This window comes from Anopheles coluzzii, chromosome 3, assembly GCF_943734685.1.
Source record: "Anopheles coluzzii chromosome 3, AcolN3, whole genome shotgun sequence".
NCBI lineage: Eukaryota > Metazoa > Arthropoda > Insecta > Diptera > Culicidae > Anopheles > Anopheles coluzzii.
The window spans coordinates 24,219,439-24,236,598 of record NC_064671.1 but is presented as its reverse complement, the minus strand read 5'-3'; the positions used below and the strand labels follow the sequence as shown (position 1 = coordinate 24,236,598).

The 17,160-nt window shown below is 44.8% G+C and overlaps 1 protein-coding gene across 3 annotated transcripts in view; it reads left to right on the top strand.

Annotated features, from left to right (window-relative positions):
- LOC120955941 (serine/threonine-protein kinase GL21140) overlaps positions 1–17,160 on the top strand; it is a 32,978-nt gene that overhangs the window by 1,565 nt on the left and 14,253 nt on the right. The window lies entirely within an intron of this gene.

Sequence of the window (17,160 nt, the reverse complement as noted above, 5' to 3'; positions counted from 1 at the left end):
TCAATATGCCGCCCCCCGCCAGTCCCAGTGTCAAGAGCATGTGCGCGCATCGAATCTTCGTTGTTCTTTCCTTCTTGTTCTTCTCTCGTGCCCACCATGCCCTGGCCAGGTGGAATAGTAAAATAGCTCTCCTGGGTTGCTGTGATGCTTTTTTAAACAAAAAGCGATAGCACGCAATCCTTTTTGTGTTTTAAAAATCCCTTTTTTACTCTCCGGCATCAAAGATGGCTGGATTTCTGCTTCGTTCAAAAGGGGGGGGGGGGGGGGGGGTTGTTGTTGTTATTGTTGGGAGAAGTGGGGGATTTTTTTATTCGCTGTAGTGATGGGAAAAATGAAGTTTTCTGGAATTAATTCCTGATAGTTGGTCCGGAATCAGTTTCCGGAATCGGCTCGGGAATCGGAAACGAAATCAGGATCGGAACTGGAAGCGTGCTGGAAAATCGCAATTTGCTCCGGAATTAAAATCGGCTTCAGAATCGGCACCGGAATCAGAATCGGTTCCGGAATTTGAATCGGTTCTAGAGTCGGAATCAGGTACGGAATCAGAATTAGCTACGAAATCAGATTTGCGTTTGAAATCGTAGTCTGTTCCGGCGTCTCAATAAGAATAGGCGATTGGGCCCAATGATACTAAACAATCCAAATTTGCTTGAAAACGATCCATTCTTATGTAGATTCCCGGACTGATTTCACTTCTGGAACATGTTATTTAAATTCAAGAACTGATTCTCATTCCAAAGCTAATTCCAATTATTTAATTAATTCTGATTCCGTTTCCGGAGCGAATTGCGATTCTCAGGACGATTCCGATTCCGAAGTCGATTCCGATTCCGCATACGATTCCGATTCCGAAGCCAATTCCCATTCCGGATACGATTCCGTATTCCGGATACGTTTCCGTATTCGGAATCGGCTTCGGAATCGGCTCCGGAATAGGCTCCGGAATCGGCACCGGCATCGGCTCCGGAATTGGAATCGATTTCAGAATCGGAACCGACTCCGAAATTGATTCCGAACAGAGTATCGGAATCGGGTAGGTCCGATTCCGTGCATCCACCACTAAGTTCGCAAAAGGCACCGTAAGCAAACTTGCGTCCCCTACCGTACCGAAAAGGTTTCTTATTTCAAAAGACCGGACTTGAATTTTGCTCACCCGTCCGAATGACATTTGGCTAGAAAATTAGAAGGAAAAAACAAGATGCAAAATTGTTCTTAAGTTCATTGTGCGTGTGTGTGTGTGTTTGTGTGGGTCGTCCTTATTGTAGTGCCAAAACGCCACGCCACATTTAGCAACAACAGAAATAGAAAGGCTTTTTTGTTGATGATGTCGGTTCGTCGTCTTATGGAAAGGCCAAAATTGTGTTTCTTTTCGCTTGTGTGCAGTGCGCGGAATAGAGTGTGGAGAAAAAAGAAAGTTGCGCTGACCACATTTGTGTGCCCAATTTGCAAGCCACATCCAATCCATCGAACTGTTTTCGCAGCCACGCACACACACACAGCGGCACTTTCCTACGTGTTCAACCTGTGCGTTATGCTGCTGTCCGTCCCGGTCAGGAAGCCCAACGACTTTTTTTCTGCTTCATTCTCCCCTCAAACACACACACGCGCACGACCGGATATCCGGCATGTGGATGCGAAAGTAGCGATGAATATGTGTGTATGTGTGTGTGATTTTAAATATTTTCATTGAGCTAAACCACCATCCCGCCCGGTGGTGGTATGCTGTTCCCACTTTGCGCCTGTCTCTCCCCGTCGTGCCCGATTGCAACATTGGAATTTCGAACGCACACACTTTCGCGGCAAAGGAAAAACAAAGCACGCGCGCCACTAACTGTAACAAAAAGTCACCCTCCGTGCGGTGTGCGCACTGTGGCAACTGTGGCGGGGCGGGTGTATTGTGCTCCACCCTATTTGGCATTGGAGAAGCCGAACCCGACGACGACGCACCATGATGCCGGTCGGCGACATCAGCGTCTTCCAAGTGTCGATGTCAAGGAGATTCTAAAAATGAACCGCGGGGTGGGGAATGCGTCTACGTATTGTGACGGTGTGTGTACGCATGACTCCTTCCCTACGGGCACAGCTCCCTGTAGAAGCATTTTCCCCTCCTCTACCATTTGTCGACTGGTCGGGCACCACTTGCCTTTAGCAGATGTTAGACTTACTGTTGCCGCCTCCCATTCCGCTGTCTTCCGAAAGTGCAAAAGGAACTGCTGCTTTTCATTCTCCGTCGCATGTTGGACGTATTCCCTTTTCCATGTAGTTCGAGCACGGGATCGATTTTGTTTAAAACACTCCGTGTGTGTGTACAGCATCTCAGCAGCTTCTTCCGGTTTTCGGGGCGTGATGAAGATACATGGTATTGTTTAAACTGCGTCCAACGTTGCGAAGATATTGCCCCATCAACAACTGGAACGCATGCTGCCGTTGCCGGTGCTTCTTTCCACGCACGGTCGGTAGACTAATTATTACATTAGAAATCCATTCAACAGCTCCACGAGGCATGTCGAGTCAACTCATAACGATGCGAGCGATTAGCACTGAACTGGCTGAGCTCTGATCAGCAGAGTGGAGTGGTGTGGTGCGAGTGTGAAGCTGTCTAAACTTCCCATCTTACCTCGGGAAGCCAGCCAGGGTAAGGAAGCGTGGAAAAATATTTAAACGATGAGATGCATGCAAGAGCGACAGAGGGAGCAAGCCTTAGTTGATATTTATGGTCCACATTCTCTAATGTGGGTTCGTCCAAAGATTTATGAGAAGCGCGGTTGGAAAAAGCCATTGCGAAAGGCGAGACACACCAGCAGCGGCTTATTGTGACGAATGGACTCTGGGCTAAAATCACACCATTATAGGGCATTTCTGTGGTGGAGTGGGCATTTAAACCAATAACAGTATGTCGCTCATCTTTAGTGTATTTCAATGTTGACTAGCCTTCTTTAACGTACTTTTTGCTAGCTATTTTAACAGCTTTTCTTACAGGATTTTCCAGGCGTTATGATAGTTGTGGGACACTTCCTGGACTCTTTTTATCGGGAGTGAACTTCATATGATGAAAATTGGACTCTTCGGCACCCTTTTTCTTTTTCACCCAAATTCCTATTGGATTTGTCCAACAGGATGCTATAGAGTCCAATTCTCATTCCATTAAGTTCATTTCACGTAGGAAGGAGTCAATAAAGTGTCCCTCAGCTATGAGAACTCCTGGAAAACCCTGTAACTCACCTTTTGAAGTTGACACCATTTTGACAGGTTTTAGTTGTGCGATCGAAGAAGGCGTTGAAATTCTGCTTCAAATTGTCCGTTATGCTCGTTTAATATTGTCTTCGATTTCCGGAACCGGAACATGTAAATGGCATACAGGGTATTCCAGCAGTTCTCATAGCTGTGGGACACTTTATTGACTCCTTCTTGAAATGAAAGTGAAATGAACTTAATGTAATGGGAATCGGACTCTATGGCACGATTGTGGGACAAATCCAATAGGAATTTCCAAGGAGCCTGACCAAATAGGGTGCCGTAGAGTCCAATTCCCACAATTCACTTCCAATAAGAAAGAGTCAAGGAAGTGTCCGACAACTATGAGAACCCCTGGAAAACTCTATAAGACTAAATTTGAAATTGGAACTCATTTTTTGCTTTATTAACATACTTTTTGTGTTATTTTTAAATTTATTTTTAATGATTTAACATGTACATTTGACGTTCAAGCTTCATTTGTGTCACTTCCGCCCAGCGCTGCTACATTCTAGCAAGATCGACCGATCGTTCCAGACGACGCTGTTCCTTCCACCGATCGTGTTCGCTCTATTGGGTACACATTGTACAAACAGCAATTCAATAGCCGCTTCCGTGCACTTCGCGCGGCCTCTTCCACCCACTTGCTTGCCTGCTGCTCACCGAAGTGTGCCTAATGATTGCACATGATTGTCTTTTCATTGAATGTTGCGCTTCTTACGACGGTGCGCCGCTGCGCTGCGCATGGGTCTGGTGACAGTCTACATGAAATGGAATCTTTCCTACAATTCTACACGATGTGTAGCTCTGTGTTGTGTGTTTCCAAGGAAGGAAAACGAGCAAAAACAACACTTTTTATTTATAGGGACAGTGCTGGAAATAGTAACATGTGTGTGTTCTGGTGACCTATAAAACGCAGGAAAAGGAGCTATGCCACTACATCGTCATCTCTACTCCCTTGGGCGGCTTATCTGCCCGCGGTACTTCTGAACGGGTGTGGATCACGCGTGTGGCCGGAAAAAGAGGTTTGGCATCTAGCTGCCCCGAGGGGAGGTGGCTTTTGGCGGATTGATTTGTTGTACAGCACTCGAACGCCGGGCCGAAGTATATTTCGTTTCCTTTACTACCTATCTTACCCGGTAGCTTAGTGGGTTAATGGGCGTGCCAAGGCGTTTGTGTGGAGCCCGCCGTCAGCCGGTGCTTAAGATGGGTACGAGATTAGATGACCTTTAGGAGGGATGGTTGGGATTGGTGTTGCTTGTGCTTGACTTTTTTTTAAATATAATTCAATACAAATGATTAAAATTAGTTGCAACACTTGTACATTTTAGGCATACAAGTTTGTCCTCATCGCTGTTTTAAGTGTTTTTTGTATGAGTTGTTGTGATTCTAAGCCAGAATTGAGACAAAAAGGTTTAGCTTTTACATCTTATCCTATTTTAATGAAAGCCAATCGATAAGAAATCATGGAATCATGTATGTTCAATTCTTAATTGGTCACTTTTGCCCCTTCTTCTTGTAAATTCCTTAAACGAAACATAAAATGCCACCATTAATTGCATTTATTTTCACCTCATCCTTCGACGCATCATACAACTTACACCCCGGTTATGCTTAAATTGCCATTGAACACAGCAACTTTACAACCGTCTCTGTGGCATAAATTAAACCTGTTAAAACCTGTGGCCGCCTTGATATTGGTAACGAAATCATGCCCCCAAAACGAAGCTGCATGCACACGCGACGTCTCAAAAGTGAAATGTGGAAGACACAAAAAAGGGGCACAACGGCTGGATAATTTTAGGTGTCATTAAACGATTCCTTTCACCTTCATTGCCTTGCCGCACTTTCGCCGATATTCATTCAGGGCCGATTGATGCGTAAAAGTGGACAGAGCAATCGCTTAAAATTGTAAAGTGCAAATGAATGCGTTATAAATATCATTGGCAGGCGGGGCTTCTAATGTGATACGGGGTGTACACATTTCAATGAATATCTTTTCTCTTGCCGCCAACACCACACACAGAGAGAGTGATAAAGGAAAAAAGGAGGTATAAGTACACGAAAACGTGCGTGATTTGATATGTATTTATGATTTTCGTAAGGCGGCGCTCTAGCAGCAATCGAACACGACATCCGACACGAACAGACCCATATAATCATATGGAGGTGCACTGTCAGACACAAACAAGACAAACAAGACAAACATCGAGTTGAGCATGTCAGTTGATTCTGTCTGTGATGTTCGATACGCACCTGTGCTGTGAATACCTTGGCTGTCAAACGCTTCGCAGCTACAGTAGATAGAATTCAATTCGGGACATTTTCAAGTTTCCTTACGTAGTTTGTCTCTTTTCCTTCTTAAAGCTGCATGCAAAATATTTAAAATAATCAATAATTATTGTAATGCTTCACAATCAATTCTAACATCAAATATACAGGTTTGAAACGTATTAAACTATTGCGTGTACATAATGCATGTGTATGCACTGTATGTGTTTTGGCATGGGCGCTTTTTTAATGTTTCAATTTTAAATTTGAATGATTTTTATATTATTATTGATGTGAATTACAGTATACGCTCGGTAATCCGCACCTTTTTCATCCGCACGCACGATAATCGGCACTTTTGACAACTAAATTTACGAGGTGAACAGTGTTCGATCAAAAGTAGTGAACTATGATTAAAAAAATTAATATTAATAACGTCAAAACGTCATTCGATAATCCGCACTCGATCAAGTGCGGATTACTGAGTGTATATTCTTCTTCTTCTTTTTGGCTTAACAACCGTTGTCGGTCAAGGCCTACCTGTACCACTACTTGTGGGCTTAGCTTTCAGTGACTTATTGATCCCCCCATAGCAGGATAGTCAGTCCTACGTATAGCGGCACGGTCCATTTGGGGCTTGAACCCATGGCGGGCATGTTGTTACAGGGTTTTCTAGGAGTTATCATAGCTGTGGGAAACTTTATTGACATTTTCTTACATGAAATGATCTTATTGTAATGGGAATTGGACTCTCTAGCCCCCTTGTTGGACAAATGCAATAGGAATTTCCAACGAGCCTGTCCAAAAAGGGTGCCATAGAGTCGAATTTCCAACATATGAAGTTCACTTCCAACAGGAAAAAGTTTAGGAAGTGTCCCACCACTATGAGATCCCCTCGAAAACCCTGTAAGTCGTACAAGTTGACGACTGTACTATGAGACCGGCTACGTGACTGAGTGTATACTGTAGTAATAAATTATTTGTTGAATCTTCCCCCTATAGATGGATATTCATTTGAACTATGAAAATGCTTCATTTTCAAGATGAAAAGACAGGTGACAAACAGACAGACAGACATGACAGGTCTATAAGACATCGAACAGCTGGCAGAGCACCTATCGAACAGAGTCGTGTTTGTTTGTCTCGTTCGATTGATGCCAGAGCGCCGTCTAAGCCAACTTTTCTCTTGAAATTATCGTTTTGTCATTTAAATCACAAACAAATCCACAATAATGGCCATTATGATACATTGTGGGGCCTTTTTTCCTCTGAGGCCAGCCGAACGCCAACCTTGGCCCTTAGCAGCAGCAGGGTTAGCTCGTTAGCCTAAACGTCTTATCTGTTGACAGCATCGAGCTGCAGTAGGACGAACGTAGCCAACCCACGCCAAACACAAATGCACGATAAAGCTTGATCGCTATCATACTTTGTGTGTGTATGATAATTGTTTGCCGGTTTTGCCCCCGGACAGAGCAGAAGAACATATAAAAGCGCCAACTGGCGCTTATCTGAATGAGCATTGCGGAGGTTTCGTTTTTTTTTTTGCATATTTCCCTTTTGTGCAAAGTTCTCCACCACCCGGTTTCGTTGTGTCCATAAATAATTGTTCTAAAAGGAAAAGAAAAAGCGAGTACATTTGTTTTGCACTTCGAACCGAAAGTTTAGCTTCAGTTGTTTTGTTTTGCCGGCTGTGTAAAACGTGCAAATAAATCGTTGTTAATTACGCGGCTTGTACCACTTTGCCTTACCCCATGCCATGCGAAAAAAGGAACATAATCGAAAATGCTCAAACCTTCTCCCCGCCTAACCTAAATAAATTCACTCGATCATTTGCAATCGGTGCTGCTGCCCCCTCGACCGTCAAAAAGGGATGTTTTATGGGTGGAAATACTTTCTCCAGTTCCAGCGTTGCCAAACGGTTATGCCAAACGGTGCGTGCACCCGAGAGCCGACTGGTTGCCGGTGTTCAGTATTGCTTTAATGTTGGTTCTGTTTCTGTTAGTTCCATTTTCAATAATCTCTCAACCACTTTTGCTCCACCACGATGGACGACTGTTCGTCAGTATTGCACAGCAGTGGAGGAGTAAAACTCGTACGAAAATAGGGAAAGCCTAAGTCGTTCATTTGGTGCCGCGATGTAGGCAAAGTTGGACTCAGCGTCTGTTCCATGGATGATTGATGAAGGATGTCACCGGTTCTGTCGAGAAGCATTCGCAGCACTGATGTTTTTCACGATTTACGCAAATACGTCGCCCGTGGATGATGATGGCGCAGTTCGGGCGTTTTGCCGGTGTGCTATTTTGGTTATTGAAGCAACAATCCTCCAATGCTCGTTGTATGTACTCTCTCATCGAGTTGTTGGTCCGAGTGGTAGCTTCAACGTTGCTTTCTGCTTGAGTCCCTTCAATCACAATCACAATCGCATTAGTCATTTTTCATCCTGCAATAAGTTACACGACACGATGGCCAACAATTACTCGGCCACGTCGGAGGGAAAGGTCTATTGCGCCACGGTCTGTAACTATCGCTATGCGGCAAAAATGAATCTTTTCTCGTCCTTTTAGACCTCACCAGTTGATCTCAATTGCTTTCGGGTCCAATTATCTACACTGCGTCTGCGGTGGCTTGTGTGTTTTGGTTCCTACTCTACTACTGGGCTTCTCAGTCCTTCCACATGTTCGTGACAGTAGTCAATATAGTAGTAATAGCAGTCAACGTGTTGGGAGTTGGGGTTGGATAATATTAGAGCAGTATTTATGCCGGTTTCGATTGTTGCTGCTAGTGTGTTCTATCAGAGAGGGTACGAGCGTGTGTGTGTGATTTGTTACACCGGCGACGAACGTTTTGCCCGGTGTCAATGCTCTTGTTGATTTATGCTCTCATTTTGCGGCCCAACTTGACGTTCAACAGTTTGGTTGAGCGTCATAGAAGATGGTAGAACCTACGGACTTTTCATAATAGTACAAGAGACCTGCAATATTTTTAGAGTCGAGAATATTTTAACGACGGATAAAGTGCAAGCCATTCAAAATAAATTAAAAATAATACATCAAAAGTATAAAATGTTTCAAAATTAAACTAAAAAAACTGTATCTTTAGAATCTTTATAAAGTGAAGTATTTTTTTGGTTCATTAATTGTTGGTGGTTTTGTTTTTAGTGGAATCCTTTAAACCGTTTTAATAATCTGGATAATTGCATTATAATTCAATCCGATTCGATCTCAGGAAACGCACTGAAAGGTGAACCTCCAAATACAAAAATTGATAAACGTGACTTCGACATTAGTGTTGTGTTTCATGAATCTTTTGACAAGATTCATTCATATGAATCTTTGATTAAGATTCATTCGAATCACGAGTCGAATCTTTACTCTAAATCTTAAGAATCATGAATCTCAAGATTCATGAATCTCAAGAATCATGAATCTCAAGATAGATGAATCTTCAGATTCATAAATTTTGGATTCATGAATCTCGAGATTCATGAATCTCAAAATTCATAAATCTCAAGATTCATGAATCTCAAGATTCATGATTTTTGTCATCCGAGAATCAGATTTGAATGAATTTCAAAGATTCATTAAGATTCATGAATCTGAATCAAGTATACCCAACACTATTCGACATATCTCGGTTGGCTGAATAAAAGGTGCATTATTCTTGCCTGATAGATGCAGGCTCAATTATCTACTCGTTAGAGGCATCGGCTCTTGCACGACCAGAAGCGATCTATTCCCATCTCAACCCAACACTTCGCAGCAAGGACTTGACTGTGTTTGATTGCGTGACACCTTTATTAAGGCCCAAGAAAGCCTGTACAAACTGGCATAAACAAAAAGAGTATATTATCAAAAAAAACACCCTTTTTATCTCTTTAAGAAATAAGAAAAAAGGGGATTGTTGCAGCTTTATAGGGTGTCCCTTTATACACTTGTATTGTGAAAATCATAATGCATCACATTCTACCAGACGCCACCAGCACTACTTCTTTACCAAGCGGTTGCACATAGCTTTTATGATCTAGCACGATTCGGTTGTTGAGCGCGACTCCTTCAACGCAGCATTGTTTGCATGATGAGGCTTATCTCTAAGTCTCGACAAGCACAAGATGAGCCCCGCCGGTCGTCGCGGCGAGTGCGCTTACAGGGTTAGTGATAAAATCCGTGCCGATGGACATGCATAAAAACCCACAACACAACAGTGTTGTTGACAGTGTAGTACATAATTTGGAGCGCCGTTGAAAAAGAATATGGTAATTGTGTCACTCACACAATTTTATCTCCTTTTCCTGCTTAAAAAGGTAGCGCGCACAAACAAGCACGCGCTACGTGTTCGGCTAGCTTGCTGCTATGGCTCCACGTGCACGTGTGTACAGTGTTTGGCCAGTGGCAACTAGATGGATTACAGTTATTGTAGTAGCCACTACAATGCCACGCGTCTTTACCACCTTTGGAGTTTAGGCTTGCGGCTTGACTCTAACGTTGACGTGAAAATATTTCATTTTTATTACGCACACGTTTCATCACCATGCTTGGCTGGCCATCCCAGGGAGTGGCGCTTCTAGCTTTACCCGTTTTCGCCCCCCATACGAATTTGTTGTTGATAAAATGGGAGGTCTCTTGTACATTGAAAGCAGGAAGAGAGGAGTGCAGTGACGGTTGTGAACGCGAAACTCCGCAGGGAGTTTCTACACTTTCCAGCTGCTGGCCTACTTTGATGCACGTGTAATTATGCCGAATGTTCTTAAGCTACTTTTGTAAAGCACCGGGTGGACAATCATCACACGGTAAGGATGGGCTGATGAGAGGAGGGTGGTGGGCAATCATAAGGCCGCCCGAGATTGTGTGCGCCGCACATTCTGTGATAACCGACGGTGATGACGAACGCGGCGGTCCGGATTGCGATGTGTCGTGTGTGAAACCATTTGCTGGTAGGGGAGGCGCTCTAGACACGCAAATCGGGAGACTTTTTTCTTCCTTTTTGTTGCTTTACATCATTCAAAACAGCAATGTTTCCAACGCGCTCGGCTGCCGTTTCAATGAATTCGCTCCAGTAACGTACGGCAACGGTGTTGTTGGTCTTAATGATGTAGGTCAACCGTGTTACTAGCTGCTGCTTCATGCTGACGAGCCGTTAATGTGTTTTTTAGCTGTGCTACTTGTTTCTTAGTGTACGGATTTATACGTCATTCTTCATTTAACACACCAAAGCAATCAACATTTAAACAGCAAAATCATGTTAAAGTAAACACTTCTGCTGTCGATCGACTGGGTGGATCTTTTTGGCTGGTTTTGTAATATTATGGGCCACATTATTGTGAAACTCTCCGGCAGAAGGATCCTATTTGAACATGCTATGTTTCATGAGTTGTATTTATTTATTGTAAAATCCTTTAATTTCATGTTAAATCCCTTGCGAAATGTCTATTTTACAAACCACCAACCTTTTTAATACAAAGTTGTAAGCCAACCCGGGGTACGCCTTATGACAAATGGCATCGATGGATTTCTTCCGGTGGGTGTGGACGGCCAATATCGTAACGCCAAACACGTGCTGTCCCCAAGCCTTCCACAAATAAATCTTCAAATGGATGAGTCATACCTTCAAACGCTCTCCTCCATGTTGCGTTCATTTCGTGGGAATGAGGAAGAAAGAAATCCCCAAAGGATCAGCCCCACGAGGAGGATCGCACAGCGTGAGAAGTACAAAACAAACAGTTCCCCGCTTTGCTGACTCGATGCCTTGATGGCCAATTCGTCCGTTCCAGCTTGATGTGCGGTGCGCTGTTGGTTATGCAAAACCAAACCGGTTTGCTAGCCGCTGTCTTGCGAGGTTTTATTGTCCGTATTTGGTGCGAAATCGTTGCCGTCCCCGTTGGCGAAGACGTCTCGAGATATCTGCCAACGACTCACGCCGATCGGTCAGATTGATCCAGCAAGTGTGAGAGAAAGAGAGTAACTGGGATTTTTATGTCCGATTATTGGTTGACCAGGAAGTGTCTCAGTTGCCTATTCGGAAGAATGAAAGGGAAATTGAAGACTCGTGTAGCCATTACACTTTCGATTCCGACTTGCCCAGTAATGATTATAGGCGGGAGGAAGAAGTGTTTCAAAATGTATGTCCCGGTGAAGAATGCTTGAATGTGTCATTTTTCCCAATGGGATGGGCCATTTCCTATTGCATGAGGGAAGTATCTTTTATCTTGTAGGAAACGATGCTTATAGTAAAATCGCTTCAGACACACAACCTGACGTCACGGCTTTCCAGCCCATTCTTATTGAGTTCTTTCTTCCAATGGCAGTCTCCCGCACCACCACATTCCAAACTGTCTGACTCACATGAAGTATGAAGTGTGGAAAGCGATGAAGTGTTCTAATAATAAATATTCATGTCAAGCAGCAGCAGCAGTACCAGCAGCACCCTCGCGCTGTGGCCGATGTCAATGTCAGGCGGCGGGAAGTCAATTGTAATGCCATGTTTGTCGATCTCTTGTGAATCGTTCAGCATAACGTACATGGCATTCGTTTCATAGATGCAATTTTCGTATAAAATAACCATTAAATTGTACTTTTGAGAGCTACAGAATGAAGAAATTATTCAATTTTTTACATAGGCTCTGCATAATACAATACTGCATTTGGAGTTTTTTTCTCTCTCTCTCACTCGCGCCATTCTCCTTAAATGGCCATCAAAAATGCCCCAAATCACTTGGCGAATGAGTTTGACTTCTGTGTCCCTGTGTCTGGCGCAGAAAAAGTTATTCGAAATCTTTCAAAACAAAGTTGCTGTACCTCTGGCCTTCTCAGCACAGCACGTGCCGTGACGAATGAGCGCGCGGCACCACTGGATGGCCAATGATGGAAGTTCCGGTAAACGCAAGAACGCCACTGCCGCCGCCGCCACTGTTGCACAGGGTGCGACTGCCCCCCCAATTGCTGAACTTTGACCGAGTTTCAGTCATAAAGCAAACCGACGAGAGGGGTCGTTAAATGTTTTCGGTCCATTCTTTGACGCAAGATAGCACCACCGTGCTTGCCTTACCTCTAAACGACCCGCCTAGGGGGGCTCGGGTGCGGTCAGCAGCAGCGCGCCATCCAGTGCTCCCGGTTCTAATTCGAATTGATTTTTGCTCGGTCACACAGCACACGGTCACAAAGGGGCTTCCATTCCATTTATTGCCCCGCCTGGCGCTCTACGGCTTTTGGCCTAGAATATAACCATAATGAAATAATAAATTTACCGCTGCTGCTGTTAGACTTCGTTTCGGTGGTGATGGTGGTTGTAGTACTGGGCCACAGTCGTATAAACAATCGTATGATGGCGAAACGAAACGTATCCTGCCATGATGTTGACGCATGTTTTATCAGCCTATCATGCAGTGTGGTCGGTGTGAATAACCCGATTTTTGGTTAATTTCATACTAATTAACTCTTTATGTGTGCTATACACTCACAACTCACACAGTAGTAGTCCGGTGACAGTGGTGTACACGTGCAATTGCGACGATCGTCTTTGCGCCAAAGGAAGACGAACCCTGCAAAACGATCAAACGCTTTCTTTGCTTCGTTCTAATGCCAAATGGGCTCTGTTCAAGCAGTGTCAACAATTGAAGGAATGTTTAAAATGTCGTCGAGCGATTGTGTGTTTGTGCGTTTATTTTCTTAATGTCATAATCAATCTGAGCGAACGACACTGCTCTATCTATAAATCCCTCTGGTAGAAGAATTGACCACCCTTGTCGTTGTGTGTTACAGCTGTGCGTTGGGTCATTACTCCTCCTTCTCCCCTGCTTTATCACGTGTGTGTTTCATTTATAAAAATGATTTTCTAAAATTATGTGTTCGTGTAAACGGCCCGTTAACCGTTCCTACACACACACACACAACCAAGTATGTGGAAGTGTGTGTCGATGACGGCACCGTTTTTCGTAGAGAACGGTTTAGCGTGTTTTGGGGTTTGGATGTTATTATGTAAATTGTTGATGGCCGTTAGTAGCATCGACCGACAGACAAGGGACAGAAGAGATTTATTCGCCAAGAGTTAGCACTCACTTCGCTCGTATGAATAGCACTGTTGTTGGTGTGCGATTTTTTTCTTTAAATTAATATGCTATTAAAAGTGTGAGCGCATGTTTAATCTCCCAACAAAATCTCGGATGCTTGCGGAGAGATTAATGTTCAAAGTCCGTTTAATTGCCCAAAAAAATTTGTATTTTTTGCTTCTGCAATATTTTTACAATACTTTACTAATTATCTGCAAACGGTAAACGGTACCGTTCGTAAAACAAATATTGCGTTCTTTGCCGTTCCGGCTCGAGCTGTTCTCTTCCTCCAGCGCATGGAGAAGATCCATAATGCCTTCATTACACTGGTGGGATTTAATTGTATCTCTCGATCTCTCTCTTCCATTGGACAAACAAATAAACACGGCCATTTAACAGATTGTTTTCCTCCCTCTGCTCCCCATCGATGCCACCGTTCTGGCGGCAACCACATCCGCCAGGAGAAGAAGAAGGTGACATTATGCTTCTTGCTTTCTCGGTCCCAACAATCCGACCAGCTGGTTCGACATAAACCTCTTCTTTCCTCCCTGCTTTTTCGTTGTTTTTGCGGGCCACTTCCGGTCCTCTCCCCAGGTCCAACCACCGTTCGTTATCGATCCACCGCCGCGCTGCAAAATGGATGAAGGTAGAGAGCACCACTGGCTCTTTTTTTGTGCTTCCTCTTCCGATGGTGCTTAGAGGGTGAGATGAAATTGAACCTTTGCCAAACCAGTACGCTGTTCGCGGTGGGCTGAATTTATTAGCATTTGCAAAAAAGTGCGTCATTTACCGCCAGTCCGACGACCTACCAGATCCCCTCGGGCGCCGCGAATTGAGCGAGAGCTACTAAACTGAACGGCAAACACAACTGAGCGGGTCATTGACACCGCGGGCAGAACGGCTCCCAATAGTGCCAACTTCCCCAAAAGCAGCGGTAAACTTTCGGGGGAGACCAAAGACCATCCCAACCAACTTGCGACCTGAACTGTTTGGTGGGGAAACAGCGTGGAAAACCTGGGATTAGGGTTTCTCTTCCCTTATGGGGAGTACGTGTGATCTGTAAATCCCTCAGGTGGAACGTTTATTAATATTTTGATATTATGCCGACGGCGCCGCAAAGCCGGAGGAGGGAAAAATGTTCATCTTTTCCGGATTTGTGAAGCTAAAGACGGTGTGTGCTGCTACCGAACCGAAGAATCCGTTCCATTTGGGCAACCGACAACTCCCTTGCTACCTCGCTGCTTAGCTAGTCGGAAGGTGATGGCTTTGAATACCAAGGGAAGAGAGTTCACGAGGACCCAGTTCAGTTTATTAAAAAGAGCCCATCGGCTTTAGATTTAATTGTAACTGTGTCGCCAACGTGTCCCATGTTCGTTCTTTTTTTTTTGCGATCGCTTCTGGCGTGCGACACTCTCCCGACACACTCTCTTATCTCTTGGCTGTAGCCTCGACCGACCGACCGACCGACCGACTGACTGACGACAAGGTTAAGGATAGAAGAAGCGTGCTTTCGTCGTCGCCCTAGACCATTCGCGGCGGTTTTGTCGCACGTATATCTCACGGGGTTTGTGCCGATGCTATCAGGGGCACCAGTATCATTGGGAGTGACAGGTTATGAATGAATATTGATCAATCGATAAGAGAAATGGGTGGGGTGTGTAATGTGCAGGCTGTATCAGAGGATTGCACCTTCCGGCTTTGTTTACTGTTGCCCGTGTTTACTAATTGCTGTTTTGGTGTGTCGCTTTGAGTGACAAGCTTCTTTTTTGTGAGAGCATGATTGTATTTTTTTTGTTTTAATCAAAAAAGGAATAAAAAGTGCTATTCAAGTAGAAAAGGGATAAAATATGTTCCCAGGGTTGTAAAAGTGTCACAAAAGTGTATTTTGGAAGCGATGTTAATCAATCTCTCCCCTCAATTCTTCTGATGCACCCGGGACTCGATTATGGATGTTGTGGACTTCTCCTGCTACGCAACCCATGATAACCCAAATTTCGATTACGAAACATATGTCACTGATAGAGACAATTCTTTTTTTTTTTGTGCAATACCAAAAACAGCTTGATACAATCTTGCTGTGCTTGCGAATGCCAAATGTAATCTTCAAAATAGTCCCAATAAAGCTAAGCCTGTGGACTGGTGATGGGTAAAGTTGGCAAAAATCCGGAGTCGACTCCGATCCGACTCCGACAAATTCGGAATCGACTCCGGAAGGTAGGTCCGCACTACAATATCCGGAGTCGTCCGGAATCGCCCGGAGTGGAAGTCGCCCGAAGTCGTCCGGAGTCGTCCGGAGTCGTCCGGAGTCGTCCGGAGTCATCCGGAGACATCCGGAGTCATCCGGAGTCATCCGGAGTCGTCCGGAGTCGTCCGGAGTCGCCCAGAGTCGTCCGGAATCGCCCGGAGTCGAAGTCGCCCGAAGTCGTCCGGAGTCGTCCGGAGTCGTCCGGAGTCGTCCGGAGTCGCCCAGAGTCGTTCGGAGTCGTCCAGATTTGGAGTCGTCGGGAGTCGTGCGGAGTCCAAGTCGTCTGGAGTCTTTCGGAGTCGTTCAGAATTGTCCGGAGTCGTCTGGAGTCATCCAGAATCGGCTGCAGACGGAGTCGTCTGGATTCGGCCGAGGTCGGCTTGTATAGGAAGTACACGCGCAAAGTGAAAGACAAAAAAAAACACAACGAAAGGAAATGTCTGATCACAAGCACCACACGGCTCCTGCTGACTCCGGATGACTCCGACTCCGAACGACTCCGGACGACTCCGAACGACTCCGAACGACTCCGAACGACTCCGAACGACTCCGGGCGACTCCGGGCGACTCCGGGTTACTCCAGACAACTCCGACTCCGGGCGGATCTAGTGGTTTAATTTTGCCTGAGTCGGAATCGGACTAACTCGGAGTCGTGGATGCGCTCCATACAGTATATCACTACTCTGGACTGCGGGAGGTCAGATCAAAATCACTTGCTATAGGGTAATCATCAAGCCGGTCTCGTAGTACAGTTGTCAACGCGTACGAGTTAATACCATGCCCGTCATGGGTTCAAGCCCCAAATGGACCGTGCCGCCATACGTGTAGGACTTGACTGACTATCCTGCTATGGTGGGGTTAATCCATAAAGTCACTGAAAGCCAAGGCCACAAGTGGGTACAGGCCGAGACCCCTTTGACCGACAACGGTTGTGTTGAGGCAAAGAAGAAGAAGAAGATAGGATAATCATATTTACCACAACGCCGCACCCCCAGGCTTTATGATCTATCGATTTTCGGTGGCTTTTATGCCATTCCCCTTTAAATGAAGAGTGTACCAGATACCTGCGGAAGTTGATATAATGTCCCTTCGTATCATTAATGTGTTGTGCAAGAAAAAGTGCACATGCTTTAAGGGGGAACCCTATCCAGTAAATGAAGTCCCCCCCTCTCCACTGCCCTTTTGGAGGAAACCTTTGTTTTATATACGCTTATTTCTTTTCCCCTCTTTTATGTTTATGTCTATGGCATGCCGGTTAAAAGAAAAGGGAATTATTACGGTGTCGTAAATAATAGATTTTGTTTTTGTGAAAAATTACTCATTAACGGGGGCCTCGTTTGCTGCTTGCCTGCTGTGCAACTCAAAACTG